This window comes from Phyllobates terribilis, unplaced genomic scaffold (genome assembly GCF_046119375.1).
Source record: "Phyllobates terribilis strain yellow unplaced genomic scaffold, ASM4611937v1 Scaffold_3__8_contigs__length_932513732, whole genome shotgun sequence".
Classification (NCBI taxonomy): Eukaryota; Metazoa; Chordata; class Amphibia; order Anura; family Dendrobatidae; genus Phyllobates; species Phyllobates terribilis.
In genome coordinates, this window is record NW_027362763.1 from 667559529 (window position 1) to 667577035 (window position 17507).

The 17507-nt window shown below is 44.3% G+C and overlaps 1 pseudogene; it reads left to right on the plus strand.

The window, feature by feature from the left end:
- Positions 1-7343, plus strand: part of LOC141258596 (uncharacterized) — a 55422-nt pseudogene extending 48079 nt beyond the window's left edge.
- The last annotated feature ends 10164 nt before the right edge of the window (positions 7344-17507 follow it).

Genomic DNA, 17507 nt, shown 5'->3' on the forward strand with positions numbered 1-17507 from the left:
TCAGAAAAGTCAATATATCGACATATTTATGCGGCTTTGGGCATAGTTATGGAGTTTATGAACCCCACAGTGTAGAGGTGTATTAACCCAGTTCTTCCAGCAGGTGGAGCTCTCACTCCACAAATTGGTGGGTCCCAGCACTCAGGCAGAGAAGATGTGCATAAGAGAATCTGAAATGGTGTCTGTGCCTGTATATGGTCAAAGCACAATAAGAGGGTCTCAGCTCTTCTCCTCCAACAGTTTGTCACTATCACAAAGATGTACACCTCCAGAGGTACTATCAGTACTTATGTCCTATTTGTGCCGCGGACACTGTAGACTGTTTCCCCACCGGCAGTTAGGGATTAAGAGATACTCAGTTCAGCTGCTCCTAAAGTTCAGGAGACTATGAAATGGTGCCAGTGTCTTAGCAAATTCCCCTCCAGGCGCTTGGGGGTTAACTGAGCTCGTTAGCTGAAGAGAGCAGTAACAGGAGCAGTGGCAGCGGTATAATGGCGCCTATCCCGCTTCGTGGGAGGAGCTATGCAGGGAAAGATGGCGCCGGGCTCTTGTGTTCCAGGGGAGGCAGAGACATCCACTACCGGACCTCACCCACTGTTCCTCACCTATCCGGTGCGGGCACAGGGCCCCCGACACCCGCCGATGGTTCCCGCTGCGCTCTGGGAGTAAAGTCGGGTGAACCGTCGCTGCCCCCTTTTCCCGTGCTCACCAGGCAGCTCTGGCCTCGCAGCCGTTCTCCGCCCTGGCTTTCCTCAATTGCCGATGGACCGGCCGGAGCAATTCCCCAGGATCTCCTGAGGCTGCACGTCTCACTGTCGCGCCGGCGGCTTATCTCTGGTGGGGCGTAGGCGGTGCAGACCGGGCGGGAAGCTCCACTACTGATCCAGCCACGCCGCTCCAGGGTCCCCACTATGTCCTCTTCGTTCCACCCAACCGTCAACGAGGTAAGAACGACCCGGTGTCCCCACAACGTGGTAGAGAGAGGACACTAGAGGTTAAGGCTGCTAAAATAGGGAATAAGCCGGGTTTTAGGACACTTTTCGTGACCTGGGAGCAGGAGCAACGATCAAGCACGATCAGCCATGCCAGAGCCCAGGCCATGCCCCCGTTTAGACATCATTTTAAGTATTATTCTCTATCCTATATAGCGCCTGTCTAAATTTTACCTGATTAACCCTCAACTGGTGAGGTGGGGTTTTTGTCTCGCAACTGGTGATGTGGGGTTTTTGTCTCGCAACTGGTGAGGTGGGGTTTCCTATACCCCAGTGTTTAGAAATCTCTTATTTTTTACAGAAAATGCAAAGATCACGTTTACTTTAATCGTTTTCTTATTGGCGATTGATCACACATGAGTATAACAAATTTTTGACACCCACAAATGGATGGAAGCTAGTGAGACACGTATCCTCATACCAGCATTTTTCAATGAATGGGAGCCGAACAAAAAATTCCCTGGGGTGTGGCAAACCCCCACCTCACCAGTTGAGGGTTAAATTTATGGCCATTTTTTTTTTCCCAAAACTCTTCAAATTACTAAAAATATTTTCCTTGAAAAAAATAATTTAATATTTCTTTTTCTAGAGGAAAACTGGATGAGAAGCGGTCATGGAAATCTCCTTTTATCGCAGTTTCACAATACAGAAGATGTATCCGTAGTCCTTCACAACAGACATTTATCCACTGATACCAACAGTCCGAAAAAACTTTTGTCTACTCAATCACAGATCAGCAAACAGGGAACTGGAAATAGGCCGGGGAAAACATTTTCATGTTGGAAAAATGTAAATACAAAATCTAATCTTTCTTTAAATGAGCAAATTCATAGAAGTGAAAACTCGTTTTCATGTTCGGAATGTGGGAAATCTTTTACCAAAGAAATGAATCTTGTTAGACATCAGACAACTCATACAGGAAAGAAACCATTTTCATCTTTGGAGCAAGCACAGTACTTTATTCCTAAAGGTTCTCCTGAGAATCATCCTGGAAGTCACACAGGGGAGAAGCCATTTGCATGTTTTCAATGTGGGAAATGTTTTACTCAGAAATCAAATCTTCTGAAACATCTTAGAATTCACACAGGGGAGAAACCATTTCCATGTTCAGAATGTGGGAAATGTTTTATAAAGAAATCAAACCTTCTGGATCATCTAAGATGTCACACAGGAGAGAAGCCTTTTTGCTGTTCAGAATGTGGGAAATGTTTTACCCAAAAATCAAATCTTGTCACACATCAAAGAATTCACACCGAGGAGAAGCCATTTTTATGTCCTGACTGTGGGAAGTGTTTTAGTCAGAAATCAAGTCTTATAGAACATCTCAGAAGTCACACAGGGGAGAAGCCATTTTCATGTTTAGAATGTGGGAAATGTTTTAAGAAAAAATCAAACCTTTTGGATCATCGAAGAAGTCACACAGGGGAGAAGCCATTTTTCTGTACAGAATGTGGGAAATGTTATAGGAAGAAATCAAATCTTCTGGATCATCTAAGAAGTCACACGGGAGAGAAGCCATATTCCTGTTCAGAATGTGGGGCATGTTATACCTATAAATCAAATCTGGTGAAGCATAAAATAAGTCACACTGAGGAGAAGCCATTTTCATGCTCAGAATGTGGGAAATGTTTTAGGAAGAAATTAGGTCTTGTAGAACATCTAAAAATTCACACTGAGGAGAAGTCATTTTCATGTCTTGAATGTGGGAAATGTTTTAGTCAGAAACTAGGTCTTGTGGCACATCTAAAAATTCACACAGGGGAGAAGCCGTTTTCATGTTCAGAATGTGGGAAATGTTTTAGACAGAAATCCAATCTTGTAAAACATGAAAACAATCACAATGTGGAGAAGATATTTTCCTGTGTTGAATGTGGAAGAAGTTTCAGTCGGCAATCAATTCTTTTGGAACATCAAAGAACTCACACAGGGGAGAAGCCATTTCCATGTTCAGAATGTGGGAAATGTTTTAATAAGAAATCAAACCTTCTTGTACATTTAAGGAGTCATACAGGGGAGAAACCGTATTCATGTTTAGTATGTGGAAAATGTTTTAACATGAAATCAAATCTTATGACACATTTAAGAATTCACTCAGGGGAGAAACCATTTTCATGTTCAGAATGTGGGAAATGTTTTAGTCAGAAATCCAGTCTCGTAAAGCATCTAAAAGTTCACACAGGGTAGAAGCCTTTATTACGTTCAGAATGTAAGTGACATTTTAACCACTTCTCCAGGTCTCGTTAAACATTGGAGAACTTACTCGGGAGAAGCAATTTTAATGTTCAGATTGCAATAAAATTTGAAAGATTTGGAGTATAATTGTATAAGAAACACTTGCTGCCTAACCTAACAGTGCCTTCTGATGTATAATTTAAACCATTGAGGACTATGGTGCAGAAAGAAGTCCTCAAATGACCAGTTCCAAACTATTTTGATACTCTAGTTTTGTAAACTCTGGCCCGCAGGGTAATTTTATTTGACCCGTGATACCAGAACCACCACCCCTACGTGGGGCCATTATTCTGTATGGAGGACTATGTGGTGCCATTATTCTGTATGGAGGACTATGTGGGGCCCATTATTCTGTATGGAGGACTATGTGGGGCCATTATTCTGTATGGAGGACTATGTGGTGCCATTATTCTGTATGGAGGACTATGTGGGGCTCATTATTCTGTATGGAGGACTATGTGGGGCCCATTATTCTGTATGTAGGACTATGTGGGGTCCATTATACTGTATGGAGGACTACGTGGGGCCCATTATACTGTATGGAGGACTACGTGGGGCAATTATTCTGTATGGAGGACTACGTGGGGCCATTATACTGTATCGGGGACTATGCGGGGCCCATTATACTGTATGGAGGACTATGTGGAGCCATTATTCTGTATGGAGGACTACTTGGGGCAATTATTCTGTATGGAGGACTACGTGGGGCCATTATACTGTATTGAGGACTATGCGGGGCCCATTATACTGTATGGAGGACTATGTGGGGCCATTATACTGTATGGAGGACTATGTGGGGCCCATTACACTGTATGGAGGACTATGTGGTGCCCATAATACTGTATGGAGGACTATGTGGTGCCATTATTCTGTATGGAGGACTATGTGGTGCCATTATTCTGTATGGAGGACTATGTGGGGTCCATTATACTGTATGGAGGACTGTGTGGGGCCCATTATACTGTATGGAGGACTATGTGGGGCCATTATACTGTATGAAGGACTATGCGGGGCCCATTATACTGTATGGAGGACTATGTGGGGCCCATTATACTGTATGGAGGACTATGTGGGGCCATTATTCTGTATGGAGGACTATGTGGTGCCATTATTCTGTATGGAGGACTATGTGGTGCCATTATTCTGTATGGAGGACTATGTGGGGCCATTATTCTGTATGGAGGACTATGTGGGGTCCATTATACTGTATGGAGGACTATGTGGGGCCCATTATACTGTATGGAGCACTATGTGGGGCCATTATTCTGTATGGAGGACTATGTGGGACCCATTATACTGTATGGAGGATTATGTGGGGCCATTATACTGTATGTAGGACTATGTGGGGCCCATTATATTGTATGGAGGACTATGTGGTGCCATTATTCTGTATGGAGGACTATGTGGTGCCATTATTCTGTATGGAGGACTTTGTGGGGCCAATAAAATTGCATACTGGTTGGCCCGCGATTTTGTTCAAGTTTTACATTTTGGCTTTCCGTGTGTTTGAGTTTGACATCCCTGCCTTAGATCAAAGAGCTGGCTCATTCCACTCGATAACTAAAAGGAACTTTTCACAAAACTTAGGAGCTATTAGGTTTGGACTACAGGGAATACATCCAGAATCAATGCTGCATTAGCATCTAATAATAATAATTTTTATTTATATAGCGCCAACATATTCCGCAGCACTTTAGAATTAAGCGGGGACATGTACAGACAATAAAATCAATACAAGGTGAGACAGTTTGAACAGTTACATCAGGAGTGAGGGTCCGGCTGCTCGCAAGCTTACATTCTACAAGGAAATGGGGGGACACAATAGGCGGAAAGTGCTTGTTATTTCAGTTCTAGAACTTATAATAAATATGGATTTTCATATAAAGTTGTATGATCCGGTCATCAGTCTGTATGTTTAAGTGCAATACTCGAGTACCGAATGCAGTTATCTTGTGCATGGAGGGTGAGGAGACGGGTGAAGAGTAGGGAGCAGATTCTGAATGATATTTAGAAGGAGGGAACGGGGGAAAGTTGGTTTACTGCGTAGTTGAGTTACGAATGCGCTAATCCCTCCCAATGTGTATTTTCTTCTATGTTTTGTTAAATGTAATCATTGATACTTTCAACAACATTAAACAACTGAATGAACATCCTCCGAGCCCGGCGATTCCATAATTTTTACCAGGGGTTGTATATTATACATATGGGTTTTATTCTTATGTTAGTTAGATATCCAGTTTCAGACAGTCCTGAAAGCTGTCAGTTAATCACATTCGGGTCTGCTGTGCTGAAGCGCGTGTCATCACTCTGCAGTGAGGAGACGAGACTGTTTGTCTGCTATTGTGGCGCTGTATTCTTCTTTCCTCAGTGTGTTGCTGCCTATTTATGATTGGTCAGTTAAGAGGAACAAGTACACACTCCCCAGTAAAAGTTTCTCTGACAACGCCTATTCGGACAGTTATTTTCTTTTAGTGCCAAATACTTTGATTGCTAATATCTCAGCAACAGAGAGGCGGAAAAAAAAACATGTTAAAAGTCAATGGATAAATAAATGCTCAGATATTCTATCACTTTTGGTTATTATTGCATGAGAAAGAACTGTTCGTTTCTCGAGAATGTAAAAATTGTGAATGTAGCCCTCTGAAGACAGATGGTATCATCTGACCGCAGCCGGTCCCTGATTATCCTGCAGCAGGTCCCTGATTATCCTGCAGCAGATGCTGGTTACTTTTCCCATAGAGTAGTATGAAAAGGAGCAGGTGATAGTGCAGATTGTATTCATATAATGCATAGTCTCTCATAATGATTATGGCTCTGATATATGTCACATTTGTACCCAGCGTCGGACTGTGGTGTCTGGGGCCCACGGGTGTAATTGACCTTAAGGGCCCACCCTACAGGTATATGCAAATACCTTTTATAGTGGAGCTTCGACTGTAAAACACAGGCGGCTCCTGCACATCTATTGTGCGCCACTATAGCTGGGATGTACAATTACGGTAGTTTGCATTAAAGGGGTTCTTTGGTTTAACCACACCGATCCATGGGCTCCACATGATAGGTGATAACTTATTGATTATTTGGTTCCCACCATTGGAAATCGCACCTATCAGAAGAATTGGGAAGTTTTATCCCCATTTTAAAATGGAGCGGCAGGTGGGATGTCTGATTCATTCTCTTTGGGGCTTCCACAAAAAAACAAGTGCAACACTCGCAGCCACTGATAGTGGGGATGAAAGCTCCACATACTGCCAATTGGTGAGGGTCTCAGTAGTCAGGCCCCCACCAATCAATAACTTATCATCACTTATCCTGTGGAAAGGTCATTACTTGTTTTCCCCAGAGAACCCCTGTAAGTGCATCTTGTTCCAAGTATTTAATCACTAATGTAAATAAAGAATCTTCCAATTAATATCAAAGAAAACAATTGACCGCCAAACAAAACACAATCCACTATACCAAGACCAATAATACCAAATACAAGGGAGAAATATTGCCACACCATCACCAGACCAGATGTTACCAGCATATAGCGACCAAATAATATACAAGGGAAAAATACCGTCACACCAAGACCAGATAACACAGTGACCGAATAATACCCCATACAAAGGAGAAATACCGCCACACCATGATCACACCATATATTACCACCACATAGTGACCGAATAACACCACATACAAGGGACAAACACCGTCATACCATGACCAGATCACATATTACCACCACATAGTGACCGAATAATACCACATACAAGGGACAAACACTGCCACACCATGACCAGATCACATATTACCTCCACATAGTGACCGAATAATACCACATACAAGGGACAAACACTGCCACACCATGACCAGATCACATATGACCATCACATACAGGGATAAATACCGCCACACCATAACCGAACCACATATTATAACAGTGACCGAATATTACAATACTGATCATTAATAAAAAAACACAAATCGAACAACACTGTTATTACCACTGGTTACATTACACACAGGAGCTCTGTATATAGTATACAGGTAAGGCCATGGCCCCACTATCAGTATTTGGTCAGTATTTAGTCAGTATTTTTCCTGAGGAGTGGGAGACAAAACTAGGAGTGGGTGATAGATGCAGAATTGGTGACTTGTTTCTATTATACGTTTTCTCAGATTGTTCCTCACCTGGTTTTGTCTCCCATTCCTGGGAAAAAATTCTGACCGAACACTGATAGTGGGGCCGTGGCCTTATACAGCAACTCACCAGTGACATTATACACAGGGGTCTGTATATAGTGTCAGTGTACAGGTACCACAGTGATTACCGGTGACCTTATACACAGGGGCCCTGTATATAGTGTACATATAGTGTACAGGTAATACAGCGATCACAAATGACATTAAACACAGGGGTCTGTATATAGTGTCAGTGTACAGGTACCACAGTGATTACCAGTTACCTTATACACAGGGGCCCTGTATATAGTGTATATATATAGTACAGGTAATACAGCGATCACCAATGACATTATACACAGGGGTCTGTATATAGTGTCAGTGTACAGGTAATACAGGGATCACCAGTGACATTGTACTCAGGAGGTCTGTATATAGTGTCAGTGTACAGGTAATACAGTGATCACCAGTGACATTACACACACGAGCTCTGTATATAGTGTCAGTGTGTGTGTATAGGTAATACAGTGATCACCAGTGACATTACACACAGGAGCTCTGTATATAGTGTCAGTGTGTGTGTATAGGTAATACAGTGATCACCAGTGACATTACACACAGGAGCTCTGTATATACAGTCATGGCCAAAAGTATTGAGAATGAGACAAATAGTAATTTTTCCAAAGTTTACTGCTTCATTTTTTGTAATGGCAATTTGCATATACTCCTGAATGTCAAAGAGTGATCAGCTTAACAGCAATTACTGTACTTGCAAAGTCAATATTTGCCCAGAAAATGAACTTTAACCCCCAAAACACATTTCAACATCATTGCAGTCCTGCCTTAAAAGGAGCAGCTAACATCGTTTTAGTGATTGATCCATTAACACAGGTGTGGGTGTTGATGAGGACAGGGCTGGCGATCAATCAGTCATGATTAAGTAAGAATGACATCACTGGACACTTTAAAAGGAGGCTGGTTCTTGGTATCATTGTTTCTCTTCAGTTAACCATGGTTATCTCTAAAGAAACACTTGCAGCCATCATTGCACTGCACAAAAATGGCCTAACAGGGAAGAGTATCGCAGCTACAAAGATTGCACCTCAGTCAACAATCTATCGCATCATCAAGAACTTCAAGGAGAGAGCTTCCATTGTTGTCAAAAAGGCTCCAGGGCGCCCAAGAAAGACCAGCAAGTGCCAGGACCATATCTTAAAACTGTTTCAGCTGCGGGATCGGACTACCAGCAGTGCCGAGCTTGCTCAGGAATGGCAGCAGGCTGGTGTGAGTGCTTCTGCACGCACTGTGAGGCAGAGACTCTTTGAGCAAGGGCTGGTTTCAAGGAGGGCAGCAAAGAAGCCACTTCTCTCCAGAAAAAACATCAGGGACCGACTGATATTCTGCAAAAGGTACAGGGAGTGGACTGCTGAGGACTGGGGCAAAGTCATTTTCTCTGATGAATCCCCTTTTCGATTGTTTGGGACATCTGGAAAACAGCTTATTCGGAGAAGAAGAGGTGAGCGCTACCACCAGTCTTGTCTCATGCCAACTGTAAAGCATCCTGAAACCATTCATGTGTGGGGTTGCTTCTCAGCCAAGGGAATCGGCTCACTCGCAGTCTTGCCTAAAAACACAGCCATGAATAAAGAATGGTACCAGAATGTCCTCCAAGAGCAACTTCTCCCAACCGTCCAAGAGCAGTTTGGCGCCCAAAAATGCCTTTTCCAGCATGATGGAGCACCTTGCCATAAAGCAAAGGTGATAACAAAATGGCTCATGGAACAAAACATAGAGATTTTGGGTCCATGGCCTGGAAACTCCCCAGATCTTAATCCCATTGAGAACTTGTGGTCAATCATCAAGAGACGGGTGGACAAACAAAAACCAACAAATTCTGGCTAAATGCAAGCATTGATTATGCAAGAATGGACTGCTATCAGTCAGGATTTGGTCCAAAAGTTGATTGAGAGCATGCCAGGGAGAATTACAGAGGTCTTCAAGAAGAAGGGGCAACACTGCAAATATTGACTTGCTGCATTAACTCATTCTAACTGTCAATATAACCTATTGGTCCTCATAATATGATTGCAATTATATTTCTGTATGTGATATAAACATCAGACAAACACTAATAAAAACCAGAGGCCAGCAGATCATGTGAAAATATAATTTTGGTGTCATTCTCAAAACTTTTGGCCATGACTGTAGTGTCAGTCTGTGTGTATAGGTAATACAGTGATCACCAGTGACATTACACACAGGAGCTCTGTATATAGTGTCAGTGTACAGGTAATACAGGGCTCTCCAGTGACATTATACACAGGAGCTCGGTGTATAGTGTCAGTGTATAAGTAATACAGAGCTGTGTGTATAGTGTCAGTGTACAGGTAACAACACTGACTCACCAGTGCCATCTCTAGGTGAAGTCCTTCATCTTTGCTTTTCTTCATCATCTGGCACACACCACCATCACTTCTTCCAGCTTGACTCGTCTCGGCATAAAATCACACACAGTTGTCAATAGCTGATCAGTTCTAGAGCACATTCCCCACTTTTTCCCTGACTTATACATTATGCCAGTTAAAGAAAAAAAGTGACAGTGCCGCCCTGCACAGTAACAGGACCCCCCTTTTTGTTCCCCCCCCCCCCCGTGGAAAAAAATATTCTATAAAGTAAATTACTGTATATTACAGAAGTAATTATGTCCCCTACTTGCCACCATAAATTAATGTATGTTCCTCATTTTGGCCTCCATACAGTAATAAAGTCCCTCAACCTGGCCCCTTTAATTAATAATGTCCCCCATCCTGGGACCCTATGTTGCCCCATCTTGAGCCCCTATGTTCGCCGTTCTGGCCTCTGTGTTCACCATCCAGGGACCCCATGTTCCCCCATCTTGTCTACGTCCCTTGTCTTGGCAAATATATCCTGGGCCCACTAGACCCCTTGCCCTGGGCCCCATATGCCCCTTTGCCTGGTCCCCATAGTCACCTTTTCCTGGGCCCCATAAGCCCCTTTTCCTGGGACCCATTTGCCCCTTTTCCTGGGCCCCATAAGCCCCTTTTCCTGGGACTCATATGCCCCTTTTCCTGGGACCCATTTGCCCCTTTTCCTAGGACCATATGTCCCTTTACCTGGGCCCTATATGCCCCTTTTTCTGGGCCCCATAAGCCCCTTTTCCTGGGACCCATATGCCCCTTTGCCTTCTCCTGGGCCCCATAAGCCACTTTTCCTGGGACCCATATTCACCTTTTCTAGGGCCCCATAAGCCCCTTTTCCTGGGACCCATATTCACCTTCTCTTGGGCCCCATAAGCCCCTTTTCCTGGGACCCATATTCACCTTCTCCTGGGACCCATATACCCCTTTGCCTGAGCCTCATATGCCCCTTTTCCTGGGACCCATATGCCCCTTTGCCTGGTCCCCATATTCACCTTCTTCTGGGCCACATTATGCTGCATCCACTGAAGAAGGAAGAAAAAAAGATTCTTCTTACCCGCCTGCGATCCAGGGCGCCGCGCGGTGTCCTCTACCGCCAGGTCCGGCGCGCTCGTGGTGAAATGGCCGCCGGTGGATGACTTTAAGTTCAGTGCATCTGTCGGCAGCGCATGACAGTGAGGTCATATGCTGGCGACGTCACTGTCATGTGCCACTTGTGACGGGCGCTCTGAAGTCATCTGCCGGTGGCCATGGTAACTATTGTGGTGCATACTTTCTGCACCGCAACACATTTCAATTGAATGTGCATCCTTGGACGCACATTTAGTTGAAACTAGCGGGCCCTCTCTACTTCCTGCTCAGGGGCCCGCCGAGGACCAGGGCCCACCGGAGAATCCTCCGGTGTCCAGGTCCGACCCTGTTTGTACCTATCCCAAGGATTCAGCCGTGAAACTGGAAGCCAAAACGTTTCATGCTAGATCAGGGTTCAGGAACCTTTTTGGCTTAGGGAGCCATGAACGCTACATATTTTAAAATGTAATTCCGTGAGAGCCATACAATATTTTTAAAACTAAATACAAGTAAATGTCTGTATTTTATGCAAGTACAATAAGTACCTGCTCTCTCCACAAAGATGAATTGTTCCGTTCACTCCTGCTGAAAAGTACAATACTCCTCATCTTTTTTTCTTTTAGCCATCTTCTTCAATAAAAGGGTTTCTGCCGTTAGGTAGCTGACTACTTGATTAAAAGGAGGGAAGTTTACTTCCGTATTCTGGAGGTGGTCCCTGGCTGATTCCATGTGGGGAACAGAGATGGCGTCTTTGCTCTTAAGGGAAAGGGCAAACCGTACCCCCATAGTACTGTGTATATAGGTAACTGGCGTCCCCCTAATTGACTGGTGGTATGAAGTAAGAGCGTTACCTGTATCCAGGCACTCTCTGACTGACTGATGCGGCTGCTGATTCCCGCCAGTGGAGTTTAAAATGGCGCCGCCGCTTCTGATCCGCACCACAGGAAGCAGTCACCCCTATAAGGCGCCCACTCTCCTGACAGCTAGAGCGGCGCTTGAGCGAGCGGAGCTCAGTTGCTGCTACGCTGGGGTGAGGAGAACGGTGGCTGACAGCGCGGGAACTCCCTATACCTGCCGGTGAGCTCGCCTCCGGTCTGCGCTTAATGATGACTCTCCCCAGCGTAGCAGGAACTGAGCTCCGCTCGCTCAAGCGCCGCTCTAGCTTTCAGGAGGGCGGGCGCCTTATATCCCGGGTGACTGCTTCCTGTGGTGCGGATCAGAAGCGATGGCGCCATTTTAAGCTGTCAGTGGCAGGTAGAGCGAGACCGATGCAGCCTTCAAAAGAGCCACATCTGGTTCACGAGCCATAGGTTCCCGACCCCTGTGCTAGATGCTTCAGTAACATAGTGACTTAAGTCTGATGCTCTCTCTCTCATTCTTGAACCTCTTTTCTGAGGCAGACATCTTCTGGTTGTCCAACAAGGACTGGTTTTTGGAGGCCATGTCATCCACAATAGGACTGAGAGAGTTGTGTTTTTTTTTTTCTCATACTTGTTCCAGATGTTGTTGCCCTAAGGGTACTTTCACATTGCGTTTTGTCACACGCTCGGTAGCCATGTCGGGGCTTACATCCAAACCACCTCCCCTGCAAAACGGGATTTGGGCGTATGCGCCGATGGGGCCATAGACTATAATGGTGCGGACAGATAGAACATGCACTTTGTTGTGCATCATTTTCGGGCTTCTACGCCTAATGGAGGTGGACACCCAGACGCAGTCTACTATGTTTTACGGAGAGTTCGGCCATAAGTCCCAACGTGGCGACCGAGCATGTGACAAAACGCAATATGAAAGCACCCTAAGACCTATTCCTTCCTTTGTTCCTCAGACATTTGATCCAGCTAATGAGGAATATGTTTTATCACACCTTGGATCAATAAAGGTCTACCTTCACATAACCATTGTCTTCAATTAGAATTTTTTCTGCTTTTCTCAGCCTCTAGAAAAAAGCTTGAAGGCTTCAAAGAGACTAGCCAGATGTCTAAGAACCCTTATCATGAAAGAATAACTACCTCATTCTTTCCCACTTAAAGCTCATCCTACCCAATTTACTTCCACATCATGAGCAAAAAAAAGCTTTGGATCCATATCATATCATATTTAATGCTGCATCCTGGTCCTTCTCCCAATAAAGTCACTGGATAAGGTCTTCAAATCGAGGAACAGGCACCGCACACGTGCTGAATCAGGTATGTGGACGTGATAGGACAAGTGGGGTATTTAACTGCAGCCCTCCCCCCCCCCAATCATCTAGTTAACCCCTTCTGATAAAGCTTGATGTGAAACATGCGCCAAGGTGTACTGGGTGACCCATTACCATGGTTGGGTCTGCTATGCTCGGTATTGGATCTTGTATGGTCAAGGTAGTGATTGACTAGCATACCTTTATATTGTTGCACTTTATACGCTAATGATTCAGGATCGGTCATTCTATTGTACTATTTCATGGAGCTATTATTTGATTCTTATTAGGTCATAGGCGAGTGGTCTGTTAATTGACCTGTGTATTGACATTACATAGCGCCACAGCACTTTAATCTTATTGTTTCCAGCTACCTTGGCGTGCTCCACAGATCCCTGTCTGCTTACATAGGATATAATATTTTTTTGCACAATATACGTTATGCAGCTTTATAGTTCCCACCACCATAGATGATGTCCTGGATTTCCTTTGCACTGATTTTCTTATACTACATGTGCATTTCTGGGTTATAGGAAGTTTCGCCCCCAGCAATTTGCCCCCAGCAGTTCGCCCAAAGGTACATTTCGCCCCCCGCACATTTCGCCCCGGAAGATTCGCCCCTGCACATTTCGCCCCTGGACCGGGTCGAACTGGGGGCGATACGGGCGGGGGTGAAATGTGCGGGGGCAAAACATCCTGGGGGCCAAATGCTGGGGACGAAATGTACCCGGGCGCGAATTGCTGGGGGCAAAACATCCAATTCCTGCATTTCTGATTATCATTGATTCAAAAATAATTTTAACCACGAGGTGGCGCATGAATACCTTGTGTATGAGAATCATTGCATTTATATATTAAACAAATCTCTAAGCCTATACTTTATGGCTAACGAACTAAATTATATATATAACTACTCAGCCATGACTGAGAATCTGTAGCCAAACGGCATCAATGGCATGTTATTTTTCAGTGTACTGTTCTTTCATGGTTCATAATCCTCGAATATGTGTAATTTTTTATTGATTTTAAGATATTGTTCAGTAAAATTAAATTTAAAAAAAATTCATTTTTCTATTTGATTTGTTTGGGGGGTCTCTTTCTTCTGATTGGATTGTTCTTATACCATAGTGATAGAGGTTCGCCAACGAGATGAAAAACAGTGCGTCGCCTGACATTTATCTCTACTTTCGTAATTACTTTGACACCTGAACACAAAACAAAATCAGCTGCATTTAATAAACCAGCAAAATTTAAAGTAGTATCTTTACTCTTCCAGGATCGAGTAAGATTTCTACTGAAGTGTTTTACTAGGAAAAAAAAAATATAATCAAGCATTTCAGTATAGCTTAAGGCAACTCCGGTTAGAGAAAGACCCCCTGGCCGCAACGACTGACATATGGCTACGCACCCACCCGTCAGATATCCTCTTACTGCGACATGAAAGAGTCCTAGTAACGTGTCCATCTATATGGTATTGAAGAGCCGGGAAAACATGCAGGGCGACTCTCATCTTCACCCGATGGAAGGAAAAGTTAACTAGTCCTTTTGTCCAGAAGATAGCCAGCTGGTTAGTTAAAAAACAGTTGCTCACCAGATAATCGCTTGGTGCCCCCCGATTTGGGGTCAAGGTCTGATGCTGATAGAGAAGTGGAATTTTATTATGAGATCACAAATTTCCACTTCAAATCAATGAGGTGCAGACTTCTGGCCAGAGGTGGCCTTTGGGTAGAGAGAAGGTGGAACTATTTGGCAGTGGGAGACATGAATCTATGTGGACTTGCTTTCTGGATTGAGGACCTGGTAAGAACCTTTCTACCTGTCTTTCAACCACCGACCAATCACCAGCAGGAAGCAGAGTAAAGTCCAGGTGTGAAGCAAAAATGTGAAGCTGATCAGATCAACTGTCATGTGCAGGAAAAGATGCGGACTCGGCGCCGGAGCCCGCATCAAATGCAGAGATATGACTAATGACATACCTATACGTCATTGGTCGTGAAGGGGACGAATGACGTAGGAGTATTCCAAGTTTAGAAGTTATCCCCTATACGTATAGCGGAGCTTTCGGCTATCCCTGTTGGTCCCATTAAGAATGAATGGTGCGGCATTGCCCATAATCAACAACTTCATTCACAGTGGACTCTTCAGAGTCCCAGTTGTCTGGAACAGTGGGGGGTCCCACCATTCAGACCCCTAACAATTGGGAAGTTATCCCCTAACATATGGATAGGGGATAACTATCAAATCTTGAGAAAAACCCTTTTAAGTTCTACATCTGACAAATTTCCTACAATCTGAACATCAAAATGCCTTCTACCCTGTGTGACATGTTTGATGTTCCAAAGGATTTGTTGGCAGCGGATTAATCTCTGTACAGTCCAGCAGTTCCAATAATGAATAGATGTTTATTCAGGAACAAAGATAACACAGCTTACAACTGGTATTTCTTATAGCTTAGGATCCTAGCATCTTGACTGTCAGCTTGCAAAGTGAAAGTGTGCTTCAGCTACACACACACACAGTGATAGTAATTGATGCAATATATACAATGATAAAAACACAGCTACTTCTTGTTACTTGGGTGCCTCGGATTTGCAGGATTTCTATTGTGCCTTTTGATCTGGTAGAAGGTCAAACCGAGTAATGGTGCATGAGATCTACACTCTGGGGAACATCATCCCTGCAGGACAGACCAACAGAAAGCACTGGGGCTGTGGTGGATTTATCACCTACTGATATGACTGCAGTGGTACTGTCAATAAAATATGCGGGTTTTCCAACCTTTCCAAATTCTGCCTAAATGAACGTTAGATAATAAGTCAGATACCCTACTTATCGATTTCTAATGGCTTTGGTGCTCTGATGCTCTCTGAGCCTTGATGCTCTCAGTTGCCTTCCTACCGTCCGGCCAGTCCCTGCTCTACCAAGTATAAATCTAGAAGGAGGCTGGCCTAGCTGTTGAAATTGTCTGTCAACCAGCCCACTTCACCCACTGCTCTAGTTACATCCATTAGGCAAAATTTCTATAGGTTGACAACACCATTGTGGCAGGTTCCTGACACAAGTGATCTCGCTTTGCTCCAGCAGAAACTTTTGACACCACATAGAAGTGAAGTATGCCGGCACCAGTTCCCAAATCTTGCCTGTTTTGTCAAAAGGTGCTATGTCTAAATAAGCAGTGCTAATCAATTGTCCAAGAAAGTATGAAAAAAAGACAGCACTCACCAATGGATGCCAATAAAAGATCCTTTTATTTCAGATCCAGCACACAGACGTTGTGGCTGGTTCAGGGGTGAAAGAAGGACGACGGCAATTTCGCGCATGATATATTGGACCCGCGGAAGCACTGCTCGTGCGCGAAACGGCCATCGTCCTTCTTTCACCCCCGCACACCTGACCCCAGACCATCAGCAAATTTGTCTTTCAGTACCATCTTTATGCTGATGACACACAACTATACACCTCATCCCCTATTGGCCTCCCCCTCACTCGACTTCCCCCTCTCCAGTCCATCCTTAATGCTGCAGCCAGGGTCATCTATCTGGCTAATTGTTACTCAGACTCCTCCGCTCAGTGCCAGTCATTGCACTGGCTGCCCATACATTATAGGATCCAATTTAAATTGCTTGTTCTCACCCACAAAGCTCTCTACAGTGTGGCACCCCCCTACATCTATTCCCTCATTTCTGTTTATCGGCCTACCCGTTCTCTACGCTCCGCAGGCGACTTTCGACTAACATCTGCACTAATCCGTACCTCCCACTCCCGGCTCCAAGACTTCCCCCGAGTCCCGAGCTGCACCTATTCTTTGGAATGCTCTACCCCAAGAAATTAGGACGAACCACAACTTACACAGTTTTAGGCGCTCCCTAAAAACACACCTGTTTAGGACGGCCTATCACGTTCCCTAATCAAAGTCCTTTTATATTTCTATAGCCCATTCATTATTTCTCCAAAAATAAGTCTCCACCAAACTCCACCACACCCAAAAGCACTACATATACCAGCTGGTGATGAGCTCATGCAGCCTTTATCTATCCCTCATCCCCTCAAGATGGCTGGACCTTCATTGTAACTAATAACAAAGAAAGTGACGGCACTTCCACTACAAGAAATAGGTGTGAACAGGTGCCTACTAAGAGGAGCTACCTCCATGTACAATAAGGCTATGTGCCCACGATGCAGAAATGAAGCAGAAAATTTCTGCAGCATTTCTGCATCTCCCTGGCAGAAAAAACGCATGCAGATTGTGCATGCGTTTTTCCTGCAGAATACATGCGGATTCACATGCGTTTCCGCATGCAGATTGACAAGCGCTTTCCAGGCGATTAGCATCACTTGGAAAGTGCTTGACAACTAGGTCACACTATATAAATCCATGCAAACAGCATATATAGTGTGACCGTAAAACAATGCTTAAAATAAAGC